Here is a 22,567-nt window from a genome sequence, read left to right as displayed (position 1 = left end):
AACCCAGCATGTAATCCCCCATCCTTGGGTACCTTCTGGCCCTAGACGTTTGATACGCAAAAGCCTTTGTTCTTCTTCTGCAGGACTATCCCTTTGTCCAAGCAATGCAAGCCAGGGGGGTCTAGCTGCCGTTTGAAAGAGGGGATGGTCAGGTGAGCAAGAAAGAGCAGGGTGGGGATGAAGGAAGCAGAAACACCATCTAAGACTTCAAAATCATCCGACAACCTGAAATAAGGAATGATCATTTTCATCTGACAGAAAAGGAAGGGTCTAGAGTGACGTTAAGGGCTTTGTCTAAAGTCACTCTAGAATCCCAGTCATCATTTTCCACAGACTATATTCCACAGAGAGGGGCGTGGGGGGGGTCACCGTCCACTTTGCCCTGAAGGCGGAACCCGGGAAGGGCTGGGGAGAGGCAGAGCATCTTCAGGCACGCAGCTCTTTCGGCTGAGCAGCCATTTGGCTCCTCACTGTAGCTGTCGTCTTTCTCAGTAGGGCCGCGGCGGGGAAGTGTCAAGCTGGTTCCCTATTGTACACATCAATGTAGCTGCGTGGTTGCTGGTGTATCTTTTTTTTTTTTTTTTTAATCACAAGTCTGGGCCTTCTGGTAATAGACAAAACATGAGCCTCTGCTTGCCTGCTTTCCTCTGTGCGTGTCATCGGTGTAATCAGGGAACAGGTGGGAAGAGGCGATTAATAGGGAGGGAGGGGACAGGAGGAGAGGGGATCTACTCAAGGAGTGGGGGGGGAGTTAATTTGACCCTGAAGCTCAGAAGCACTGTGTCCTCCAGCGAGGCTGCCACAGCAGATATCGGTGGGAACAGCCTTTCTCCAGGCTCTCAGTCTCATTTCCAGTCTGGGCATGCTTGAGAAACCATTACCATATTTATAGAGCTACCTGGCCCCACGGCACACGCATGAGAGGGTTAGAAAGACCTATCTATTTTTCCAGCTGTGCTGCTATCCTCAGCAGCGAGGCTGGCGGGGGAGAAGGGAGGGCCTGGTCCCAACATGAGGACAGCTGAGAATTAGCCTGCAGAGGCTGGCCAGAGAGGAAGGACCCACTGGCCTCCTGCTTGTCTCTTCCAACGGGTCAGGCTGAGCCAGGGTGGCTAGCATTGGATCTCTCAAGGCTGAGAAAAGGAGCATGGTGGACTGCTGGGGAGGGAGAGGATTGTCCAGGAGCTAATGTCAATGTTTGCTCGCCTTCACCCTCAACCCAGTTCCCTTATTGAAATGCAAAGCTGCCGGTAGATGGGGGGGGGCTGGGGCGGCGGAGGCTCTGGAAGCAGTGGCCGAAAGTGGACAGAGCATGAATTTAAGAAGCAAAGAGATCTTATTAGTTGTATAACCTTGGGCAGATTATCTAATTTCTCTGACCCTCATTTTAGTCATTTGCATGAAGGGGATGATAATGAATTGTTGGAAGGATTTAATTACAGACATAGCTGGATGTGTCTTAACAAGTGCTCCTCTTCCTTGATCAGGCCATTCTGCCCCACACTTAAGTTTTGGCTCACATCACTGCATACGATGTTTGTTATAATGGTCACAAATGCCTGTGTGAATGTATCCACCCCTCGCTACCCCATCCCCCAGCACATATATGCTCCTGTGCTCGCTCTCTCTCTCTCACACACATACACACGCGAACGCACGCACGCACACGTATGATTTTGTTCTAATCTTCAACTGTGCCACATCTACCTTGTTCTTTATACCAGTTGGTGGGCCTTGCACCAGGAAAGTGGCTCTCAGGATTGTAGTCCCAAATAAGGATCCTGAGACATTGCTGATTGTTTGTGTCTCTGGGCACCCCATGTTCCCACGACCATCTGGTTACAATATCAAGGTTGCAATGAGAGCAATTGAAAACATATTTATCCCCTGCTCAGTCCAGCTAAACATCAACTATACTGGTAGCAATTGGAAAATATATTTCACTTCATGCTCTGACCGGCTAACGAGCAAGAGAGAGCAAGCATCTTGAAGCAAACCCTTGGTTCCACAAGAACTCTAAAACTGAGCCACAAAAGATACTATGGAGTCTCCTCGTTGGAACCATCTGTGGGTGCTATTCACAACCCCTTTTTCCTCTTTTCCTTTAATTAGGACACCTGATTCCTGAGGGGGAGGGAGAATTTGGATATCATCCAAGAAAACAAATATATGTAGGTAGAAGGGCATCACAGATGTATATGCATATAATGGGGGGTGGATGGAAGTGGGTTCATGGCAATTAGAGGCTCTCCAAGCACAGGTCTATGGACAGAGGCGCCAGGGCAAAAGCAAGAGAAGACCAGATAGAAGTGGGGGAGAAGTGAGGTGTTCTCAGAAAACACGGGTCATAGTGTGAAGCAAAAAAAAAAAAAAAGGAGTGCTGTAGAACTACGAAGCTAGAAAATCTGTCCTGACCCACTTACTCCTCCCAAAAGTTAGGGAAAACTAATCTCACATCAGAATAGGCAACACAAAAGGATCAAGTTTGAGTCCCATACAAATTTATTAGTAAAGAAAAAGGGGACCAGAGAGGACTATAATATCTCGATTGGCAATTTATTGGCAATGAAAGTGAACCATAAAAACATACTCCAGATGGATGAAAACTGTGGGCTCAAATTTCATAATGTACTAAAAGAAATTAAGGTAATAATGAGGAAATGAAAGAAAACATAAATCTGTAACAGAAACACTTAGTAATAAAGTTACAGAACACCAAAAGAATTAGGAAATAAAAAAAAAAACCCTACTGATTTCAGAAATAAACATTGAACTGGAAAGAACACAAGAGTGAATGAATACAGCAGAAAATAGCCTAAAAAATAAAGGTTAAAAGGAGTAAAATTTTAAACACCAAAGCAAATGAAGAAAGAGATTTAAAAAAAAAAAGATTTGAGAAAAAGGGACAGAAATAGAAAACAGGTAAAGAGCAACAAACATGTATATAATATGTAAGAGTTCACAAAAGAAGAAAACCAAACAATGGAACAGAAATCATAAAAACCACCCAGGCAAACAACCGATTTTTTTCTGGCTGGAAACATGGAGGGTGCAGAAGAGAAGACAAAGAAGGTTCCTGCTGTGCCAGAAACCCTTAAGAAAAAGCAAAGGAATTTTGCAGAGTTGAAGATCAAACATCTGAGAAAGAAGTCTGCCCAAAAGATGCTTGGAAAGAGAAGGAGGAAGCTTATCTATGAAAAAGCTCAGCATTACTGCAAGGAATATAGGAAGATGCTCAAAACGGAAATTTGAATGAGTAGGATGGCAAGAAAAGCTGGCGACTTGTGCATACCTGCAGAACCCAAATTGGCACTTGTCATCAGGATCAGAGGTATCAGTGGCATGAGCCCGAAAGTTGGAAAGGCATTGCCAGATCGTCAATGGCACTTTTGTTAAGCTCAACAAGGTTTCGGTTAACATGGTAAGGCTTGTGGAACTATATACAGCATGGGGGGACCTAAAATCGGGAAATGAATGGACCTATAAGTGTGGATATGGCAAAATCAACAAGAAGTGAATGGCCCTGACAGATAACACACTGACTGCTCGATCTCTTGGTAAATATGGCATCGTCTGCATGGAGGATCTGATTCACAAGATCTATGGTGGGAGAACATTTCAAAGAAGCAAACAACTTCTTATGGTCCTTCAAATGATCTTCTCCATGATGGGGAACGAAGAAAAAGACCACCGATTTTGTAGAAGATGGCAACAGGGAAGGCCAGATTGACAGGCTTACTAGAACGATGAACTAAAGTATCTACCATGATTATTTCTGTAACCTGGTCAGTTAATAAAAGACTATTTTCAAACTGAAAAACAAAAACCAAACAACAGCAACAAAACCAGTTTAATACAAATTTGTCTTTTAAAAAAAGGATCTGAAAGCACATACTGGAAAGGAACCCTATATACTCAAGAAAAATGACCCAGAATGACCAAAATCGAAACATTCTAAAAAATGCTTTGAGCTCCCAGGCAAAAGGACTAAGTCATTTAAAAAGGAAAGAAAATTTGATGGCTATCAGATTTCTTGACAGCAACACTTTATATCAGGAGACAATGGAATGACATATTTAAGATACTCAAGGAAAGAAAATATGAGCCATATATTATTAATCCAGCTGAACTTACTTTCAAGTATAAAGATGGCAGACAAACTGCTATCAATAAGAAAGAACTCAGGAAATATTGTTCCCAGGAGTCTTTCTTGAGTAAACTACCAAAGAATGAAATTGACTGGAGAGACATTGACATAAGGCCTGGTGGTGAGCATTAAATATATAGCTACCTGTAGAAAAAAGTATAAATGATGCTTATAAGAGAGAAGGTACCGGCCATAACAACCGTATGGTCTGAAATTGTAGGAACACAGCATCAACTTTTAAAAAGGGGGAAAGCATATAAAAAGTAGATTAAGCTCATGATTGCTTTACAGTTATTACCTAGGAATAAAAAGATACTGTTTCAAATCAATTCCTGGGATAAAAGGTGATGAAGAAGAGATTATTAGCAAATTTTAATACTATTCATAGTAGTAAACTAATAGTCAATTTGTCAAGTTTGAGCAAACTTACAAACTTTCTTAAGCACTTAATGTAAAAATATAGAAATAAATAAATAGACCAAATTATGAAAGACCATTTGTATAAACGATAGTGTATTTATAAATACAACATAAAACATGACAGAGCAAAGGCCAAATATAACAATCTTATCTATAAGTATCATGGGCTTAATTCACCTCTTTAAAAAATTTAGATTCTCTAACAAAACAAATTCCATACTGTGCTGTAAATAAGAGATACCGACCTTGAAACTATAAGATAGAAACAAGTTAAAAATAAAAGGATGGGAGCACATATACCAGGCAAATGGAAACAAAAATAAATCAGAGGACTTTTTCATCACCCCAAAAAGAAACCCAAACCCATTAGCAGATAATCTTCATTTCCCTCAAATCCCCCAGTCCTAGGCAACTAATCTACTTTCTGTCTCTATAGATTTTCCCATCCTATACATTTCATCTCAGTGAAATCTTACAACATGTGCTCTTTTATGATCGTTTTCTTTCACTTAGCATAATGTTTTTAAGATTCGTCCATGTTATAGTATGTATCATCTCCAGTCCTTTTGACTGCCAAATAATATTCCATCAAATGAATAATTCACTGCATTGAAGGTTGCACAATTCTGTGAATATACTAAAAAATATTCTGCAGTTTAAATGGGTAAGTTTTTGGTATATGAATTATATCTCAAGAAAGCTATTACCAAAAAACAAAAAAGATAAGTAAAATAAATCAAGGTTCACAGTCTGCATATTAGAAAAGGTAGAATTTCAATAGCGTGACCAACTTGTCCAGTTTGCCTGGGATTTTCCTGGTTTTAGCACTGAAATTCTCACATCCTGGGAAATACATGGGCAAACCGGGATGTTAGTCACTGTAAATGTAGACCAATGCTATTTAAAAGAGACACAGAAAGATATTTATAATGTTATATACTGTAAAACACAATAAAAACAGAGCTGTTAATAATATTTACGCATCCAAAACCATAGCAAAAACATAAAAAACTCTAGAAACAAGAAAGAATATAAATTCACAGTAGTATCGAACATACCTAGCACAAGCCAAAATTTATGAAGTAGGCAAAGTTTGATACAATTTAGAAGGCCTAACCAACACAGTGAATAAAATAGGTATCTGAATATTAGTAATTCAGAACACAAATTATTTTCAAGAGTGTATAGAATACTCATGCAATTGTCTATACTTTAGGACACACGCACATATGCCCCTCGGTAAGTTCCAAAGAATAGAAATAATAGATTTTATGATGATAGTCAAGAAAAGTAGAAATTGATGGAAAAATTTTTTTAAAGTTTTCTGTCAAGAAATTTTTTAAAATGTTTACTTAAAAACCTTGGGGAAAGTGAAATAAAGTTACAAAATTATTTGAAAATGATAGTAGCAATGAAAATACAGCATACAAAGTCTATAGAATAAAACTAAAGCATTTGTCAGAGAAAAAAATCAGAGCATGAAATACCAATGTCGAATAAATTAAAAAGATAAAAATAAATGAATAAAATACCCAACTCAATAAAGTTAGAAAAACTAGAACAAAGTAAACTAAAAGAGAGTAGAGGGAGGAATTAATGAAGATGAGATTAGGGGATTAATGAAGTGGAAAACGTAATTTAGTAAGTCCAAAAGTTAGTACTTTAAAAAAAATATCAATAAAGCTACTTGCAAACCTAATGGAGACATTGGTGGAAGAAAACATTCATACATAAAATTAGAAATAACAAGGGGGAAATAACTATTAAAAGAAAAAATAATCTCAAGGGACTACTTTGTATGATTTCCATGGAATATACCTGAAAATCAGATGAAATTCATCTTTTTAAAGAAAACTACAACTTACCAAAATTCAGAAAGTTGCAAACAATCCATCTTCGAAAAATTAGTGAAAGTCGTTACAAAGTTCCTCATACAAAATCACTAGAACAGGTACTTTCATATTTGAATTCTACCAAATCTTTAAAATCAGATTATGTCAATGCTCCTTAAATTATTGCAAAGTATGTAAACATAAGGTACTCTTCCAAATTCATTTTATAAGATGAGCATAATGTTTGTTCCATCTTCCTTAGCAAAGTTTGCATCAAAAAATAAAGGTACAAATCAACATTACTTATGAATATCAATGCCAAAAAATAACATCAGCATATTAAAAAGACATATATTACACCAAGTGGGTTTTATTTCAGGAACAGAGTGTGGTTCAATATTAAGAAATCTATTAATATTATCCATCATATTAATAGAACTAAGAAGAAAAAATCATATGACATGTTTATAGATGGATGAGCCATTTAACAAAATCCTATACATTACACATGTTGAATACACTCAGTGAAATGGGAAATATCAGAGGATATTTCCTTAGTCTGTGCCAACATTTCCATTCATTATCCAAATTAATCCTAATGACAATCTTACAAGGTAGGTAGTATTCCCATTTACTTATAAGGAAACTGTGGCTTTGAGAAATAAAATAAATTATCCAAGGACACATATCATTAATATTTGGAAAAGCTGGTATTTGAATTTAGGATCAGCTGACTCCAAATCCTATTAGCATCTATACCCACATTATTCTTCTTTCTACTGGCTCTTCAAAGTTGTCCTTGATTACCATAGATCTCAGCTTCTACTTCTTGATCCCTTCCTTTCTTTCTTCTTCCTCCCTTTCTTTCTTCCTCCCTCCCTCCCTCCCATCCTTCCTTTCCCATGGCATTGCTTCTCTTTATTCTAGCAATTCATTTGCACTCCTCCAGTGGACTGCATCCAGTGCTCTGTTCGTTTCACTTTATGACCTAGGGACAGTTATATCTGCTTGAGTCTCCTATTTCCCACCATGATATGAGCTCTCTGAGAGAAATCCTCCCATCACACACGCCCCTCCTGCAAAGCATCCTGTGTGTTGCTGAGTTCAGAGGAGTGTCTGTGCATGGCCTGCTGATCGTTTTTCGATCGAGTGCTGGAATGTGAAGGTTGACTCCATGAATTCAAAATTAATACTGATACTTATCATCTGCATAGCAATATGATCATTGTCCCCACATGTATTGATTATACTTCTGTAACCCTAGCTATCCCCTTGAAGACTCCCTACCTCTTGCCATCGAAGAGAATCCTGTGGAGGGAGTAAGGCTGAAGTCCTCCCCAGATTTCTACTGATTCAAGGTGGGAGTAAGTGAGGTGGGGCACAGAGAAGGTGTTCATCTTTGTTGGTGCCCCTCTACCTCTTAGATACTCCGTGAATTTTGCTTCCATTGCACATTACTTCATTCCTATTGTAAAATGTCACCCCTTCTTCAGAATTAGCAACCACCAGAACCATCATGATGAAAGTGACTTATTCCTACTATATGAGAGTATATTGTATTTTACAGGGGAGCTGTGGGCAGTCAAGGCTGGAAGGGGCCACATCAGCCAGTACACATTTCCAAGCTTTCTGCTCATTTTCTAGACTCCTTTTTTTGTCCCTCCTTCTTTCTACCTTTCCTCCTCCACTCCTCCCTGTTGTCCTAAAAGCCCCAAATTCAACTTCCTGTATGATGAAGAACAGTGCATCACTTTTCTTATGTCTTCATGCCTTCCTTATATTGCTGACATGTCAAAATTTACACTTGTTCCCTCCAAAAAGATTATTCTCTCTTTAGTGCCTTCCACTAAGGTTATAAACATACCCCCCTCATTGTTATAACTATGAGATGCAAGCCCCTACATGGGCTACAGAAGCAAATAGGACAAGGTCCAGAGAACATACAGTCAGATAAAAGTTGTTGGTGGGGGGGCAGTTCCTGGCTGGCTCAGATGGTTAAGCGTCTGCCTTCGGCTCAGGTCATGATCCCAGGGTCCTGGGATCGAGTCCCGTATTGGGCTCCTTGCTCAGCGGGGAGCCTGCCTCTCCCTCTGCCTGCCGCTCTCCCTGCTTGTGTTCTCTCTCTCTCTGTGTATCACTCTGTCTCAAATGAATAAATAAAGTCTTAAAAAAATTGTTGGTAGGGGTATGCTATAGAAAATGGTTTGGTGGTTTTCCCAAAAGCCAAATGCCATATATGACTTAGCGATTCCATATATCCACACAGAAACTTACTTATACATGAATGTTTATAGAAACATTACCATAATAGCCAAAAGGTGGAAACGACTCAAATTCTCATCAAGCGTTGAATGGATAAACAAAATCTGGTATCCCCACAGAGTAGAACATTACTCAGCTATAAAAAAGAACCAAGTACTGATCCATGCTACAGTGTGGATGAACCTTGAAAAAACTAAGCTGAGTGAAAGAAGCCAGACACAAAAGTTTACCTTACATGGTTTCTTTTGTAAGCTACATCCATAATGGGGCCAATCCAGAGACAGGAAGCAGATGAGAGGTTGCCAGGTAATGGAGGGGGGAGAAGAAGAAGTCATGATCACTTGATGTGATCAATAAAGGAAGGGGAGAGGGAGGGAGGAGGGAGGGAGGAAAGGAAGGAAAGAGGGAGGGAGGAAGGGAGGAAGGAGGAAAAGGAGGTGATGTGGTGTTTTTGAGGGATGATGAAAAATTTTTAAATCTAGAGAGAGCTGCTTGTTGCACAACACTGAATTTTCTAAATACCACTCTATTGTACACTTTGAAATGGTCAATTGTATGATATGTGAATTTTACCTCAATAAAAATAAATACACAATGCAAAAAAAAAAAAAGCCAAAGGTTAATGGTATACGTGATGTTACTTGGGGATCAGTGGGGGGAAAAAAATCAAACCTTAGGTATTTCTTGCTGGATGTCCTTGAAAGGTGAACCTGGGATGACAGCTTGAGGTTCCCAGATCCTACTGCACCTGCATTCAGCTGGCAGAAGCTGGATTAGGACTCATCTCTGGCTGATACAGAGGAAGAGTCCATTAGTAAAACCCAATTTAATCTTCAAAAAATGAAGTGTTTCTCCATTGACCTCGAGGAGGCCACAGATTCCCCAGAAGTATCATGCCCATGATCTATGTCAGCACATTTACTTCCCTTTAATGGCCATCAGTCCAAGGAAGACCTGTCTCCTCATTGGAAAGTGAGTTCCTGGGGGAGAGAACCTGACAGTGCTGGTGCCCACAAAGAATGAGAAAAGCCCGTGGTTCAAATGTCATCGTCCAGGAGCCATGTTCCAATGTCTTTTGTTAAAAAATTACAGCAGCGTAGAAGAAAAAGTGAGCTCATTCAAGGGGTCACGGAGGCCGAAGGAGACCTAGGGTTGGAGCTGCTGGGAAGTGGATTTACCTTGGGGTATCTAGGGGCCCCCCAGAGCTTGTCAGCCCTCCCCCTGCTGCTGCATGTGGGATGCGTGCACCGTGAGCTTTCTGTCCTGGAGAAGTTGCAGAGACAATGGGTTATCAGCTTTCAAATCCCTGTGAAAAGAAATTTCACACTGATACAAAGTACACCTGGAGAGAATATTTGAACCTGGTCATTATCTTTTCTGTGGAGCATTTGGTCAAAAGACAAAGATGCCAGTATGCCCTCCATACATTTTTTTTCTCCTTCCAAATAAGCTCACTGTAACTTTCACATAGAGTTCCCTGAGCCCTTCTTAGTGCGTTTCATAAATGCCTGTATTTCTAGAAATTGCTGCTGACTCCAGACATTTCTCTCCTATGTGTTAAAATGTGTGTATTATCCTATGTCACATCATCTTAAAATCTTTAAAGGTACCAATATATGACAAAGAATGATCTCACAGGTTAAATGATAAATGATAACATTTGTCTTCCCAGGTGCTGTAGGTGAACAAAAATCTTCAATGCCTTCATCCCCAAAGAGAGAAGCACAGAATTTGAGAAATCAAACAGCTCAAAGCTCTCAGTGAACATTTTGGGGAAAAAATACTAAATGAATAAATCATAGGGAGTAGATATTGGAAATCAGAATACCTGGATTTCAACTCCAGATCCGCCTGCCCCTCAGGAACTGTGTGCTCCTTTGTGGAAACCTCAGGTCCTACCAGAGAAAGAGAGAAGGACAGGAAGAGCAGCAGGAAAGATGCACATTGGGGATTAGAACTTCTCTCAGTGTAGATGGAGATACGGGAGTATCATGGAGACTGACTGGAAATTAGTCTTGAGAGGTAGGTTGGGGTCAGACTGTGAAAAATATTGAATGTCTTATAAAGAAACTTGACCTTGGTCTGATATAAAATGTGTTTTCACTTACGGTTTTCTAGCAAAGGAGTAGCATGATCAAAGCAGCATTTGACAAAAAGAAAGAAAGAGGACACTTACAAAGTGGAGGACAGATTTTTTTGACAAAGACTGGGACCTGAGAGATCATTTCGAGGCCCCAGTCCAGGTGAGGACCCAACCTAGGATGGAGACAGTATGGGAGACAGTGTCCACATATCTGGGAGTGGGAGTCCATGGAACATGGAGTGATGGCTTGGGGGAGGCAAGAGCCAGAAGGTAGTTAAATTCCACTCTGGATGATCAATCTAGATTTTCAGGAGCTTTGCAGGGAGGAAATAGAGTATTAAGAACACTGGCATCAGACTCATCTTTATTGGACTCCTGGATCTGTTTAATAAATCTGTGAAATTAGCTGTGTCTCCACTCTGCATCTCAGTTTATTCATTTGTAAAATGGGAATGACAATAATAGTCACTTCCTAGGATTACTGTAAGGATTCAATGAAAAAATTTATAAAGTAATGTAGAGAAGTAATCAGCACATGGGAAAATGGCCAATAAACGTTACATATAAATGTTAATTACATATTATCTAATAGATGGAGAATATAAAGTAAAATGGGTTTAAAGGTGACATTTTCCAGAAGCCAAATATGCTTAGGCAAAATCAGGGATTTTTTTTGTTGTTGTTGTTCCTGTGGGATGATGAAACCAAGGGTCTGAACATCACAAGGCATTTCCATCTTTGTTTCTGCTCTCTCTTTGTAGAGATTTTGTCCTCTTGGGAAACTTTCTCCCTGTCACGAGAAGCAGAATTAGAAGTGTTTATAACCAGGCATCTCAGCTTTGTCAACAAAGACAGACTGGCTTCCCTGGTACACCATTTAAGATTTTCCAGGAAAATAAAAATTCCGATTGGCCTCATTTGGCAAGATCACTCCAGGTACAATCAGCTATAGCCAGGGGGTGGGTAGTAGGATCAAACCCTCACTCTTACTACATGGTTGGAGTAGGGAAAAAGCATTACAAAAATAGAGTCTAGTTGGAGACCTATTGATTTTGCTGAGCTGGCTTTATAAGTTTGTATAAGGTCTTTCCTCATGTCGTGGTGGGTACAGTTTGTCTATGCTTTCTTTGCTGGGCATAGGAACTGGGCAAGGTGAGTGCTCCCTCCCCTACCCCTCCAACTTCCCTTCTCTCAGTGCTCCCATTATAGGCTCTGTTGACCAGATAACATCCCAGATACTTGGGCATTGAGGGGCATGTGTTTGGGTCATGCTGTCTTTGCCTGGGCCAGTCACCCTTCCATCACTTGAGATTCTGGGCAGAGCTGTGAATGAACACATTTCAAATGCTATCAATATTTTATGAATTTCCATCCACTTACTTTAATGGGGAACTGTAAAAGCATTTAACCATATTACACCCCATCTCTCAGGCATCACATTATTCCAACAGAGCTGTTTTATTGGAATCAACCACCAGGGCAGTTGGGATGGCTTTATCCACCTCCCCCCACCACCCCCAATTTGTTCATCGGCATGTATGTAAGTCTGTTTGTCTGTCTACCAACCTATCTCCAATCTATGTATATTTATCAAATAAAATCAACCAATAACAAAGGGAACATCGCTTTGGTGTGCATGTGCACATACATCCACACGTGTGCACACATTTATATGCACGCACTGTAGTGCACTGAGAAAGGTTTCATCTCCTGGCCTTGCTTGACTGGACTTTGGCTTTAAAAGGACATTTGGTTTTATGGACTCCCCTGGGTTCTCTTCTGGAGCATTTACTCTTTTGTCTTCTGGGGGAAAAAATCTCAGGGAAGCATCTTACCTGAAGTTTAAATATCTGAAATTAATGGTTAAGCATCCAGGCATCGGAGTCAGATGGACATTGGTTTCACAGCTCAACTCCACCACTTACCTTTATGATCGTGGGCAAATCACCTGACCTCACAGCGCCCTCTCTATAAAAGGGGCATTTCAGAAGCCATCTTTCAAGGTACTGAGGATCAGGTAAGGGAGTGTGTGAACACATAGTGAAGTACCTGCATGGCAAGGGGATGAGGGCAAAAATGGGTTTTCTGAAACTGAAGGGCTCAGAGGTTTTTTCTTTTCACTTCCTGGAACTTCTGGGCTACAACATGTAGTTGTTTCTGGAGATAGCTTCTGTCTGCACCATCTGCCTGAGCACTGCTTCCCTCCCATCCCTGTTTATCTACCCTCCCTGTCCCCGCCCCCCCCCACAAAACCCAGCTTCACACCACAGCTGGGTCAGGACTTCACTCCATTTCATCTATTCTGAGAAACCTTCCTCAGTGCCCCCGGACTGGATTAGGAACCTTTCTCTGAGCTTCCCTTCACCACCCACTCTCTTTCCATAATGCAGTATTTAGCTCACTCTGTTATAATTGTCTTCCCCCTCTGGATGACAAGCTCTTTGTGGTCAGAGTTCAAGCATTATTTCTTAGCACAACTAATGATGCCCTTGGGATCTGAGCTCTGCCAACCTCATCTCTCCAAAAGCTTATCTATCCATTGAGTCTAGCCACCATTTTGTTCAGCACTCACTCTGTGCCAGACAGATTCTAACCACGGTATGTGCAGTAACTAATTCAATCCTACATCAGCCTTACAAGAGAGAGACTATGATGATTCCCATTGTACAAATGAGGATGTTGAGGTTAGGAGATGATAGGAAATTTATACAAGGTCCCCAGCTCATAAGGAGCAGAGCCAAGGTTTGCACTCTGGTGGTCTCATTCCAGAGACTATACCCACCACCGTGCTGCACTCCTTATTTATATACTGTTCTACCCATTGCTCCAACAAAGCTGACCTCCACACAACAAAGCTGACCTCTACCTATTGCTCCAACAAAGCTGACTTCCAAATGCCCATGCCATGTTCAATGTCAACTCATGGCCTTTGCACATGCTACCCCTTTACCCGCAAATGCCCATCTGCCTCCTGGCTTATCTTCCACTTGTCCCTCAGGAGCCAGAACACCTTCCTCAATGCCCTGTCTGTGTTTGCAACTCACATGGCACTTACATCGTGCTAGTCTGTTTACTTGCCTTTTTGCCCATTGGGCTGGAGGCTTCTTGGGGTTGGGGCTGTGCCTTTTTCATGTTCGTGGTACCTAATGCAGTTCCTAGCCCCTAATGGAAAATTAGTATCTGTTGGTTGAAGAAATTCTTTTGACATTCCTGGAAGCTGAAAGACTTTCTCAATATTGTCATCTCTTTTAATCCTGGCTTCCTCATAAATTGTATATGTAAATCTCTATCTTTGATAACGTGGTTATCTGCACACATAACTAAGATGCCAGAGCAAATGAAATAACTGCTAGAGAAAGGTACAAGTAATGTGTGTCTGTCTGAATTAGATAGGGACCAGCCAAATGAGTCTGAGGACTCTAAAGCTAGCTAGCATCTACAGTGTTTGGGGTAAAGGTTTGGTGTCTCACCGCTAATTTCTCTATGACTCTTTGAGGAGGAAACTGTGCTCACAAGGAAAATAGAGAAATGGGAAAACAAAGTACATATTGTGTATCTAAACATCTGGGCCCATGTAGCTCTATCCAAATGCTGAGCATCTTTGATAAGAGGTGCTGGTATACAAGGTTTATGGTAAGAAGCTTAAGCCTTGGGCGCCTGGGTGGCTCAGTTGGTTAAGCGACTGCCTTCGGCTCAGGTCATGATCCTGGAGTCCCTGGATCGAGTCCCGCATCGGGCTCCCTGCTCGGCAGGGAGTCTGCTTCTCCCTCTGACCCTCCCCCCTCTCATGTACTCGCTCTCTCTCATTCTCTCTCTCTCAAATAAATAAATAAAATCTTAAAAAAAAAAAAAAAAAAGAAGCTTAAGCCTTTCCTATACCATTGAATCTAAATGGTAGGGTCTGCAGAACAGTCTTTGAGTCTACTTATTTGAAAAGGCTCTTGGACAAGGAGGGCTGCCTGCTAATTCATCCAGAATGGTAATCCATAGCAAAGAATGAGCAGGGACTCAGATTTACTCCATCAACAACTTTTCTGAAGGCTGTGTGGTCTGGTCCATCCCTTCTGGCTAAAGTACTGGACATGAGGTAGAAAAGTTCTTCTCCTACTTAAAATATCTGACTTAAAATGTCTAGGAGTGGAGAGTGTTAGAGTAATGGGTGTGAGACAAAGTTCACACAAAAATGGACAGTGTCAAGTATCAAGTGTTACTGTTAGAAAAATCAAACTAAGGTTTTAAGTAGCAGAGTCAGAAGACAAGGAAGCTTGAAATAAAATGCTGGCAGATGAGTAATGAAAAGAGGAAGATTCTAGATGTTTGCTGCAATCAGAGGTAGAACTTGCTTTGTCAACTTTCTGACCAATGGATCAGGGTCATTGACAAGTATAGAGCTCAGAAGGGTTCACCAGGAAAATCATGATCTGAGTTAATGGTCAAGGAGGACCTTGGCTGGAGCTACTCTTCTTCTCATTGGCTCTTGCTCTCATCTACTTCAGTGAATCTGAGGGTAGTGTCTGGGTGGGATTACCATGCTTCCTTCCTAAGCTCCTCTATCCTTAGCACGAGCGAAGATCATTTCTGACATAGAAATGAAATCAGCTGCCAAGCTCCATCAGGTACCCGTGTTCCTCCCCTCCCCACTTCCAGGAAAACCTTTCTCTTGAGCAGACAGAAAACATTGCAGCCTCATGACAGTCCCTTGTCACTCTGATGCTGCGTGTCTTGCTTCTGACATGATAACCAAGTGCATGAGACGGACAGTGTTTGTGTAATGCTGGTGGCTTTGTAGTGGAATCACAAGGCTGGGATGAGGGAGGCAGGTCAGGGCTGGGACATCTGGGAACCTGGGGTCTTTTCCCCTTCTGTACATCTCCTGCCCAATAGGTTGAGGCAGCAGTAACAAGTCTTCTTGGTCATGCAGAATCCCAGCCCATTGTTCAAGGAGCCTCAAGCTACAAAACTCCACCTGGATCTGATGGTTTCAGTAAAAACTAGTTCAACTCATTAAACACACATTTACTGAGATCCTGTTTTGTGCCACGCAAAGAGGTTTGATGCCAGGGACTACAAAGATGAAGAAGAAGAAGGAGAAGGAGGAGGAGGAGAAGGAGGAGGGGGGAAAAAGAAGAATAAAATTATAATGGTGGTTCCTATTGAGGACATGCTATGTGTGATGTTCTGTGGTTATTGTTATAGATGAATCTACATTTAATCATCTCAGTAACACTGTGAGTAAGGTATTAATAGCCCTGTATTACAGATGAAGAAACCCAAGCTCAGAGAAGGTAAGTAACTTGCTAAGCTCACACCAGTACTGAGTAATGGATCTAGAACTCTGATTTAAGTGTCTTTGGTTCCAAAGCTTCTTATGTTCACGTTTGTGTTCTATTTTCTCCAATGAGTCCTGCATAGTAAGCTACAAAGTTATAAGCTACAAAGTTATATATACATAATACATATATTACACACGCCAGATATATATATATATATAGATATAGATATATACACACACACACACACACACACACAAAGAACTCTTTCTTAATTTCCTGGTAGCCATGTGACACTATTAACCTCTCTGGACCTCAGTGACCTTACCTAGAACACGTAATAATAGTATCTATATTGTGGAATTATGCTGAGGGTTGAATAAGAGAATGTATGTAAAGTCTACATAGTTAACAAGTATTGAATCTTATTTTGTACAAAGCCTTCGGATGCAATCCCATTTGATCCCAATAACAACATCGCGCAAGATACTACTATGCTACTATTATATTCCCTTTTTGTAAATGTTAAAAATGAGGCTTCAGGGGCGCCTGGGTGGCTCAGTTGGTTAAGCGACTGCCTTCGGCTCAGGTCATGATCCTGGAGTCCCGGGATCGAGTCCCGCATCAGGCTCCCTGCTCAGCAGGGAGTCTGCTTCTCCCTCTGATCCTCCCCCATCTCATGCTCTCTCTCTCTGTCTCATTCTCTCTCTCAAATAAATAAATAAAATCTTTAAAAAAAAAATGAGGCTTCAGTAACTTGTCTAACCAATAAGTAGCAACATGGGACTAGAATTCAGTAAGTCTGACTTCAAAAACTATTTGTACGTGGACAAGTTGAGCTCCATCGGTAGACAGGGTGGGCTAAGATCTGTCTGAACATCCCCAAGAACGGCAGAATATATGCTTTCACCACACCAGGCTGCCTTCTTCAACAGGAGGGTCTATTGGAGGACCTATATCATCCTGTTGATTCTGCAAGAACGTTTCGTTATACATAGGACATTGCTTGAAAATTGACCCAATATTCTCTTTTGGATGATTAATGTACATCGATTGCATGCATATACTGTATATTGAAAGAAAACAGAGCTTTTTTTTGCCCTTTTTTTTTTTTTGGTATCCGTGGATGTTTCCATAGTTCATGCCTCGGAATAGAGCAGGTTCAATTATCAAAGATGTTTTTCTAGAAGAGGCAGATTAATACCAATTAACAGGTCGAGATAGGAGTGGAGACCTTAGCCTGTTCACAGAATGAGTTGTGATTTCATGTCATCTGACACATGCATAATTACACACACCAGGAAGCATCCACCAATGTGTGCATCACAATAAATGTGTGCTTAATTACAAGTCATCGTGCATATATGCTTAATTACACATCCTGCTACCTGCGGGATTAATTACATGTCGTGTAACACGCACACAATCAGAAGAGGTGACATTTGATGACATTAAAAGAGCTAGGAGAACATAAAGGAACAATTTTTAAACAGTTGCATAATGTGTGTGCTTTTTTCTCTTCACAGAAGGCATCAGACATTAATTTCTACTCAATCAATCAAGAAGCACTTATTGAACAAGTCCTGTCAATTTTACTTTTATAGTGTCTCCCGCATGTAGACCTCCCTTTCCATTTTCATGATTCTTAATGTCATCACCTCTCACCTGACAGTTCAAGGTGATGGGAAGGACACTACACCCAAATCTCTCTCCCTAGCTTTCAGCCAACGCCCTGGTCCAAGTCACCAGCATCTCTTACCTACATTGCTGCAGAGATCCCTAACAGATCCCCTGCTTTCTCCGGGCTCTTAAACTCTCCATCACCAACCAAGGGACTCGAAACTCTATTCTTTTTTTTTTTTTTTTTTAAAGATTTTATTTATTTGACAGAGAGAGGGAACACAAGCAGGGGGAGTGGGAGAGGGAGAAGCAGGCTTCCCGCAGAGCAAGGAGCCCGATGCGGGGCTCGATCCCAGGACCCTGGGATCATGACCTGAGCCAAAGGCAGACGCTTAACGACTGAGCCACCCAGGCGCCCCTCGAAACTCCATTCTGGTCATCTCAGTTCCTACCCTAAAACCCCGCAATGACTTTGCATCTATCCAGAACAAAGCTGGACATTCTGAGCTTGAACTGCCAAGCCCTGTTTGTCCTGGCCCTTACCCACCCCTTTGATGTCTTGTTACCTTGACTTCTCTCCCTAACGTCCAGCCACACTGCTTTCTCTCCATTCTCCCAGCAAACCATTCCTCCTACCTCAAGATCATTCACACATACTGATTCTTCTGCCCCCAAAAGTTCTCCTTCCTTTCAACGTATCTAATTAAATCCTACCTAACCCTCAGATTCCAGCTCAAATATGCCTTTCCCAGGAATGCTTTCACTAGTGCCCCAAACCAGGTTAGGTCCCACTATTAAACTCTGTATGTTTTCTTCTAAGAAATGATCACAATAATCATCATGGCTCATCTGTACAGTATTCCCATTAATGTCTGCCTCAGTCACTGGCAGGTCCACAAGGACTGTGATTGGGTGTATTTTTATTTTCCATTATGTTCTACTATAGTGCCTGGCATACAGTAACCTTCTAATAAAGTTATCAGATTTCATAAATAAAAATACAGGATGCTCTGCTAAATTTGAATTTCAGATAAATAACAATTTTTTGAGTATGTCCCATGTAATATTTGGAACATACTTCTGATAAGACTAATTTGTGCTTACCTGAAATTCAAATCTAACTGGATGTAGTATATTTTATCTGGCAACCCTACTTCCTACTATGTGATGATTGAATGAATAAATCAATCGGTAATTAGATGAAGATTCAGAAGACCCTGGTTCTAATTCAACTCTGGTTTCTGGTTTATCCTCACGGACCACTTCAATTTTCCTCCCATATACAGTGAGAATTCATGATATATAACTCTGACTCCTATAATATTGGCATGATATGGTGAGAAACTAGAGCAAAAACCAAATAATGATCCCTCCCTGCCACAGTCCTCTCTAGGATGGTTCTTTGTTTCTAAAATGATCTGACTGGTTGAGTGGTTCCATTCTCCTCCTCCAAATTCTAGCTCTCCTTCATGTCCCCCACCCCCAGATTTAAAATACCCCATTTTTGCATACTGTTCTAGGTCTTTTGTCATCTGAAACTGTCTCTTTTTTTTTTAGAGAGAGAGAGAGAGATAGAATGCACACACGCAAGCTGGGGGCGGGGGGCAGAGGGAGAAGGAAAGAGAGAATCTCAAGCAAACTCCAGCTGAGCAAGGAGCCTAATGCAGGGTTTGATCTCATGACCCTGAGATCATGACCTGAGCCGAAACCAAGAGTCAGACGCTCCACCAACTGAGCCACCCAGGCACCCCTGAAGCTGTTGCATTTTAAATCTAACGGGCAGGGCTGGGACTAATATTTAACATTAATGCTTAAGAAACTAAAGATCAATGCAAAAAATCCATGATGAACAAAATATGGAAAGTTTAAATAAAAACACCATCAGTAGGACTGATTTTTTTCTTTTGCCTCAGGCTCCAATATGGCTTGGCACAATGCTTTTTATTGAAACTTTTGATTTTTTTGCTCGTCGTGGATTTATTTGCATTAATTCTGATTTTTTAAGAAAATATTTTGAATTGAATATTTTAAAAACATATATTGAAAAAGTATGCTGAATGTAGGACTTATCCTGATTGCTAGGTATTTTGTACCCCTTTCCATTTAGCACCCAGGCTGCGTGCCTCTCATCCTTCACTCTTGTCCCGGCTCTTGTAAGCAGAGCCAACCTTTGAAAGGAAACTTAGAGTGGGCAGGGCATCAGGGGCAGGGATAGGGGGGTTGGAAGTGCCATGCTGAATTTATCCTGTTGCCCAAGAAGAATAGAACGGTTTTGAGCAAGAGACCAATTCTGCTTTGAGTTTTAGAGAGGTACTCTGGCTGCTGGTCTGGTCTAGAGAATGGGTAGGAGGGACTATCACTAAGGCTTGAAGACCACAAGAGGAAGGCAGTACCGTAAGCGATGCATAAGATCAGGGGCAAGGAGGAAGCGGTGAGGATAGATGGAATCAGCAACCAGCACGGTGACAATGGACTAACTAGATTTGCTTGGAAGGAGCACCGCAGCACCACCTCCTTTACCTTTACTTCTTGGGTATTCTCTACTGTCCATTCTCTGTTCCGCTTAGCACGTCTTGTTGGAAAAGAGCAGGCAGGGAGGGAGCGCAAAGGGCGGGCTTGTTAGCTTCAGTGAGTAGGATTCTGACTACACGGATGCTCCCTGATTTATTTGCAGACCTTCTGGGCATTTTCCCAGCCTCTACATAAATTAGTTCCCCAGAGATCCATACATTGGATAGCATACTCATTGTTCCCTGCATATATGTTCCCAGAGGTGGGCCAACAAATTCACTTTCTGAAATGGTCTGGAAAGGGACTGTGTCATTGACACTCTCCTCCATGGTATTTGTATTTCAAAAAGCAACATGTTCAGGAATCCATCATTCCAATTAAAGCCCATCTAGGTCTCCTATGAAAAAGAAATATCAATATGGCAGAGTCCCCAGCCCAGGAGGAATCAAATTTAACTTTCAGCCTGAAACCACCGTGAACGTGCTATGTGGCCTTGAATCCACTGCATGGCTTTTCTGTGCTTCAGCCTTACCTTTGGGAGGAAGCTTCCAGTAGACAGATGAGCCTGAACTGTGGGCTTTAAATCTTGATGTTGCTACTCACTGATTGTGTGCCCTCGGTCAAGTTATTTCACCTTTCTGAAATATACCTACCTTCCCTTCCTGTCAAAGAGGGAGAGCCATGCCCTTCCTTTTAGGGTTGTGATGAGGATGGAAGGTGTTAATGCCTGGCAAGTGTTTAAAACTTCCCAGTATTCAATAAATGATAGCCATCCCCTCCCTGCAATGGTTATTGGAGACCGGTAATAGAAAAGAATGTGCCAAAAAAGAGTGGAATGCCATTTTTTCAGCTGGCAAAAACTCAATACCATTATATGCCAAGATTTGCTGATACAATGAATAATTTTGGAGTAATTTTACAATTGGGTATACAGAATGCCAAAATTCAATATGAGGGTGAGTTTTGATGAGACGGGGTCATTCTGGCTAATTGTAGTGCTGTATAGGGAAATGCTGCTTGTGTTTTGTGTCTTGGTAATATTTTTCAACTGTGTACTTAAAAAATAATAATTTCCCATCAATGATCTCTTGACAATTTCCTGGATGAGAAAAAGGAGACCCAAGTACACTAGCTCCAGACCATTGTGTGTTATGGTAATAAATTTCGATTGCAAAAGCAGTCATAGATTTTAAGTCTTTGTGATTTTTTTGGATATTTGACTTAGTTATTCCTTTAATATGTTTTAAAATTGGGTCTCAGGTCAAGAGGAGTGTAGTCTCACCCCATAGTGTTAAACAACATGTAAAGTTTAAAGATTTTTCCCCCATCTGTAAAATGGAAGCCATACCTGCTTCTTAAGTGTGGTGTAAAATGAAATGAGAGAATGTATGAAAAGAGCTCAGCTTAGTGTCTGAGACAGAGCAAGGATTCAATGACTAGTGGTGTGACTATCATCATTAGAATGGTGATGACTAGATAAAATGTTTTCTTTATTTTTTCAAATACTTTCTGATTTTCTACTGAAATATTTCTCCCAACCATGTAAGTGAGCCTCAGTTTTAACCCTGTGGCCCTATAATGTGACTTCTGTTTCATTAGCATTTTGTATTATGCCATAGAATAATTACTTTCATTTTTATTTATATATAAAACAAATGGATACAATAATTTTTTATCCTATGAGAAATGCACTTTCCCGTAGCAAAATGAGGTTCGTGAGATGCCTACAACCTGGATTCTTGTAAAACGTTTGTCAATTTATCCAAAGTCACTTAGCAAGATCTTTGATTCTGAACACTTTTCACCCCCCTTCCAATTTTTTTGAACTTAACGTTATCTCTGTGGATTTTCTTCCAGAATATTTAAATTTGAATTTGACTTTATATCCTCTGGAATATGGTTGAGATATTCCCTTTCTTTTCCCCCCCTTTGTTCTGCCATTAGTTGGTGTGTTCTCAGTGAATGCAAATTCATTTTTACATCAGCAAAAGCAAAATTGAATAAGGAAGGCCATCTGATATGTAGTAAATCAAACAAAACTACAATGAATTTCAAAGCCAAGTATAAATTTAAGACACAGCATGATGTGTAGGAAAGAGCAATGAGCTCAAATCAGGTGATTTGGAGTCTACTTTAGACTGCCACTGACTCACATCATGACCTTGGGAAAGTCATTTTGCTCCTGCAGATTTCTGGTTTTATTTCGGTAAAATTAAGTGTAGTGCTAGATAATCATGAATTAACCATTGATTTCAATTAAACATGTTATAATTCCCATTAATGAATCTAAAAAATTAAGCTTGAACCCCAATCAAGTGTTAGAAAGTAATTTGAGTTTTACCAAGATTAAGTTATATATTGAAGTAACCTAATTTTCTCCTATCATGGGTGTATTAGATCGAAGAGTATTAAGTATCACATG

The 22,567-nt window shown here is 40.7% G+C and overlaps 1 pseudogene; it reads left to right on the top strand.

Annotated features, from left to right (window-relative positions):
• Positions 1 to 3,042: 3,042 nt before the first annotated feature.
• On the top strand, positions 3,043 to 3,755 carry LOC118523894 (large ribosomal subunit protein uL30 pseudogene; annotated as a pseudogene).
• Positions 3,756 to 22,567: the final 18,812 nt, after the last annotated feature.

The sequence above is a fragment of the Halichoerus grypus genome, chromosome 14, assembly GCF_964656455.1.
Source record: "Halichoerus grypus chromosome 14, mHalGry1.hap1.1, whole genome shotgun sequence".
NCBI lineage: Eukaryota > Metazoa > Chordata > Mammalia > Carnivora > Phocidae > Halichoerus > Halichoerus grypus.
The sequence above is the reverse complement of the archived record's forward strand: the minus strand, read 5'-3'. Positions and strand labels throughout refer to the sequence as shown.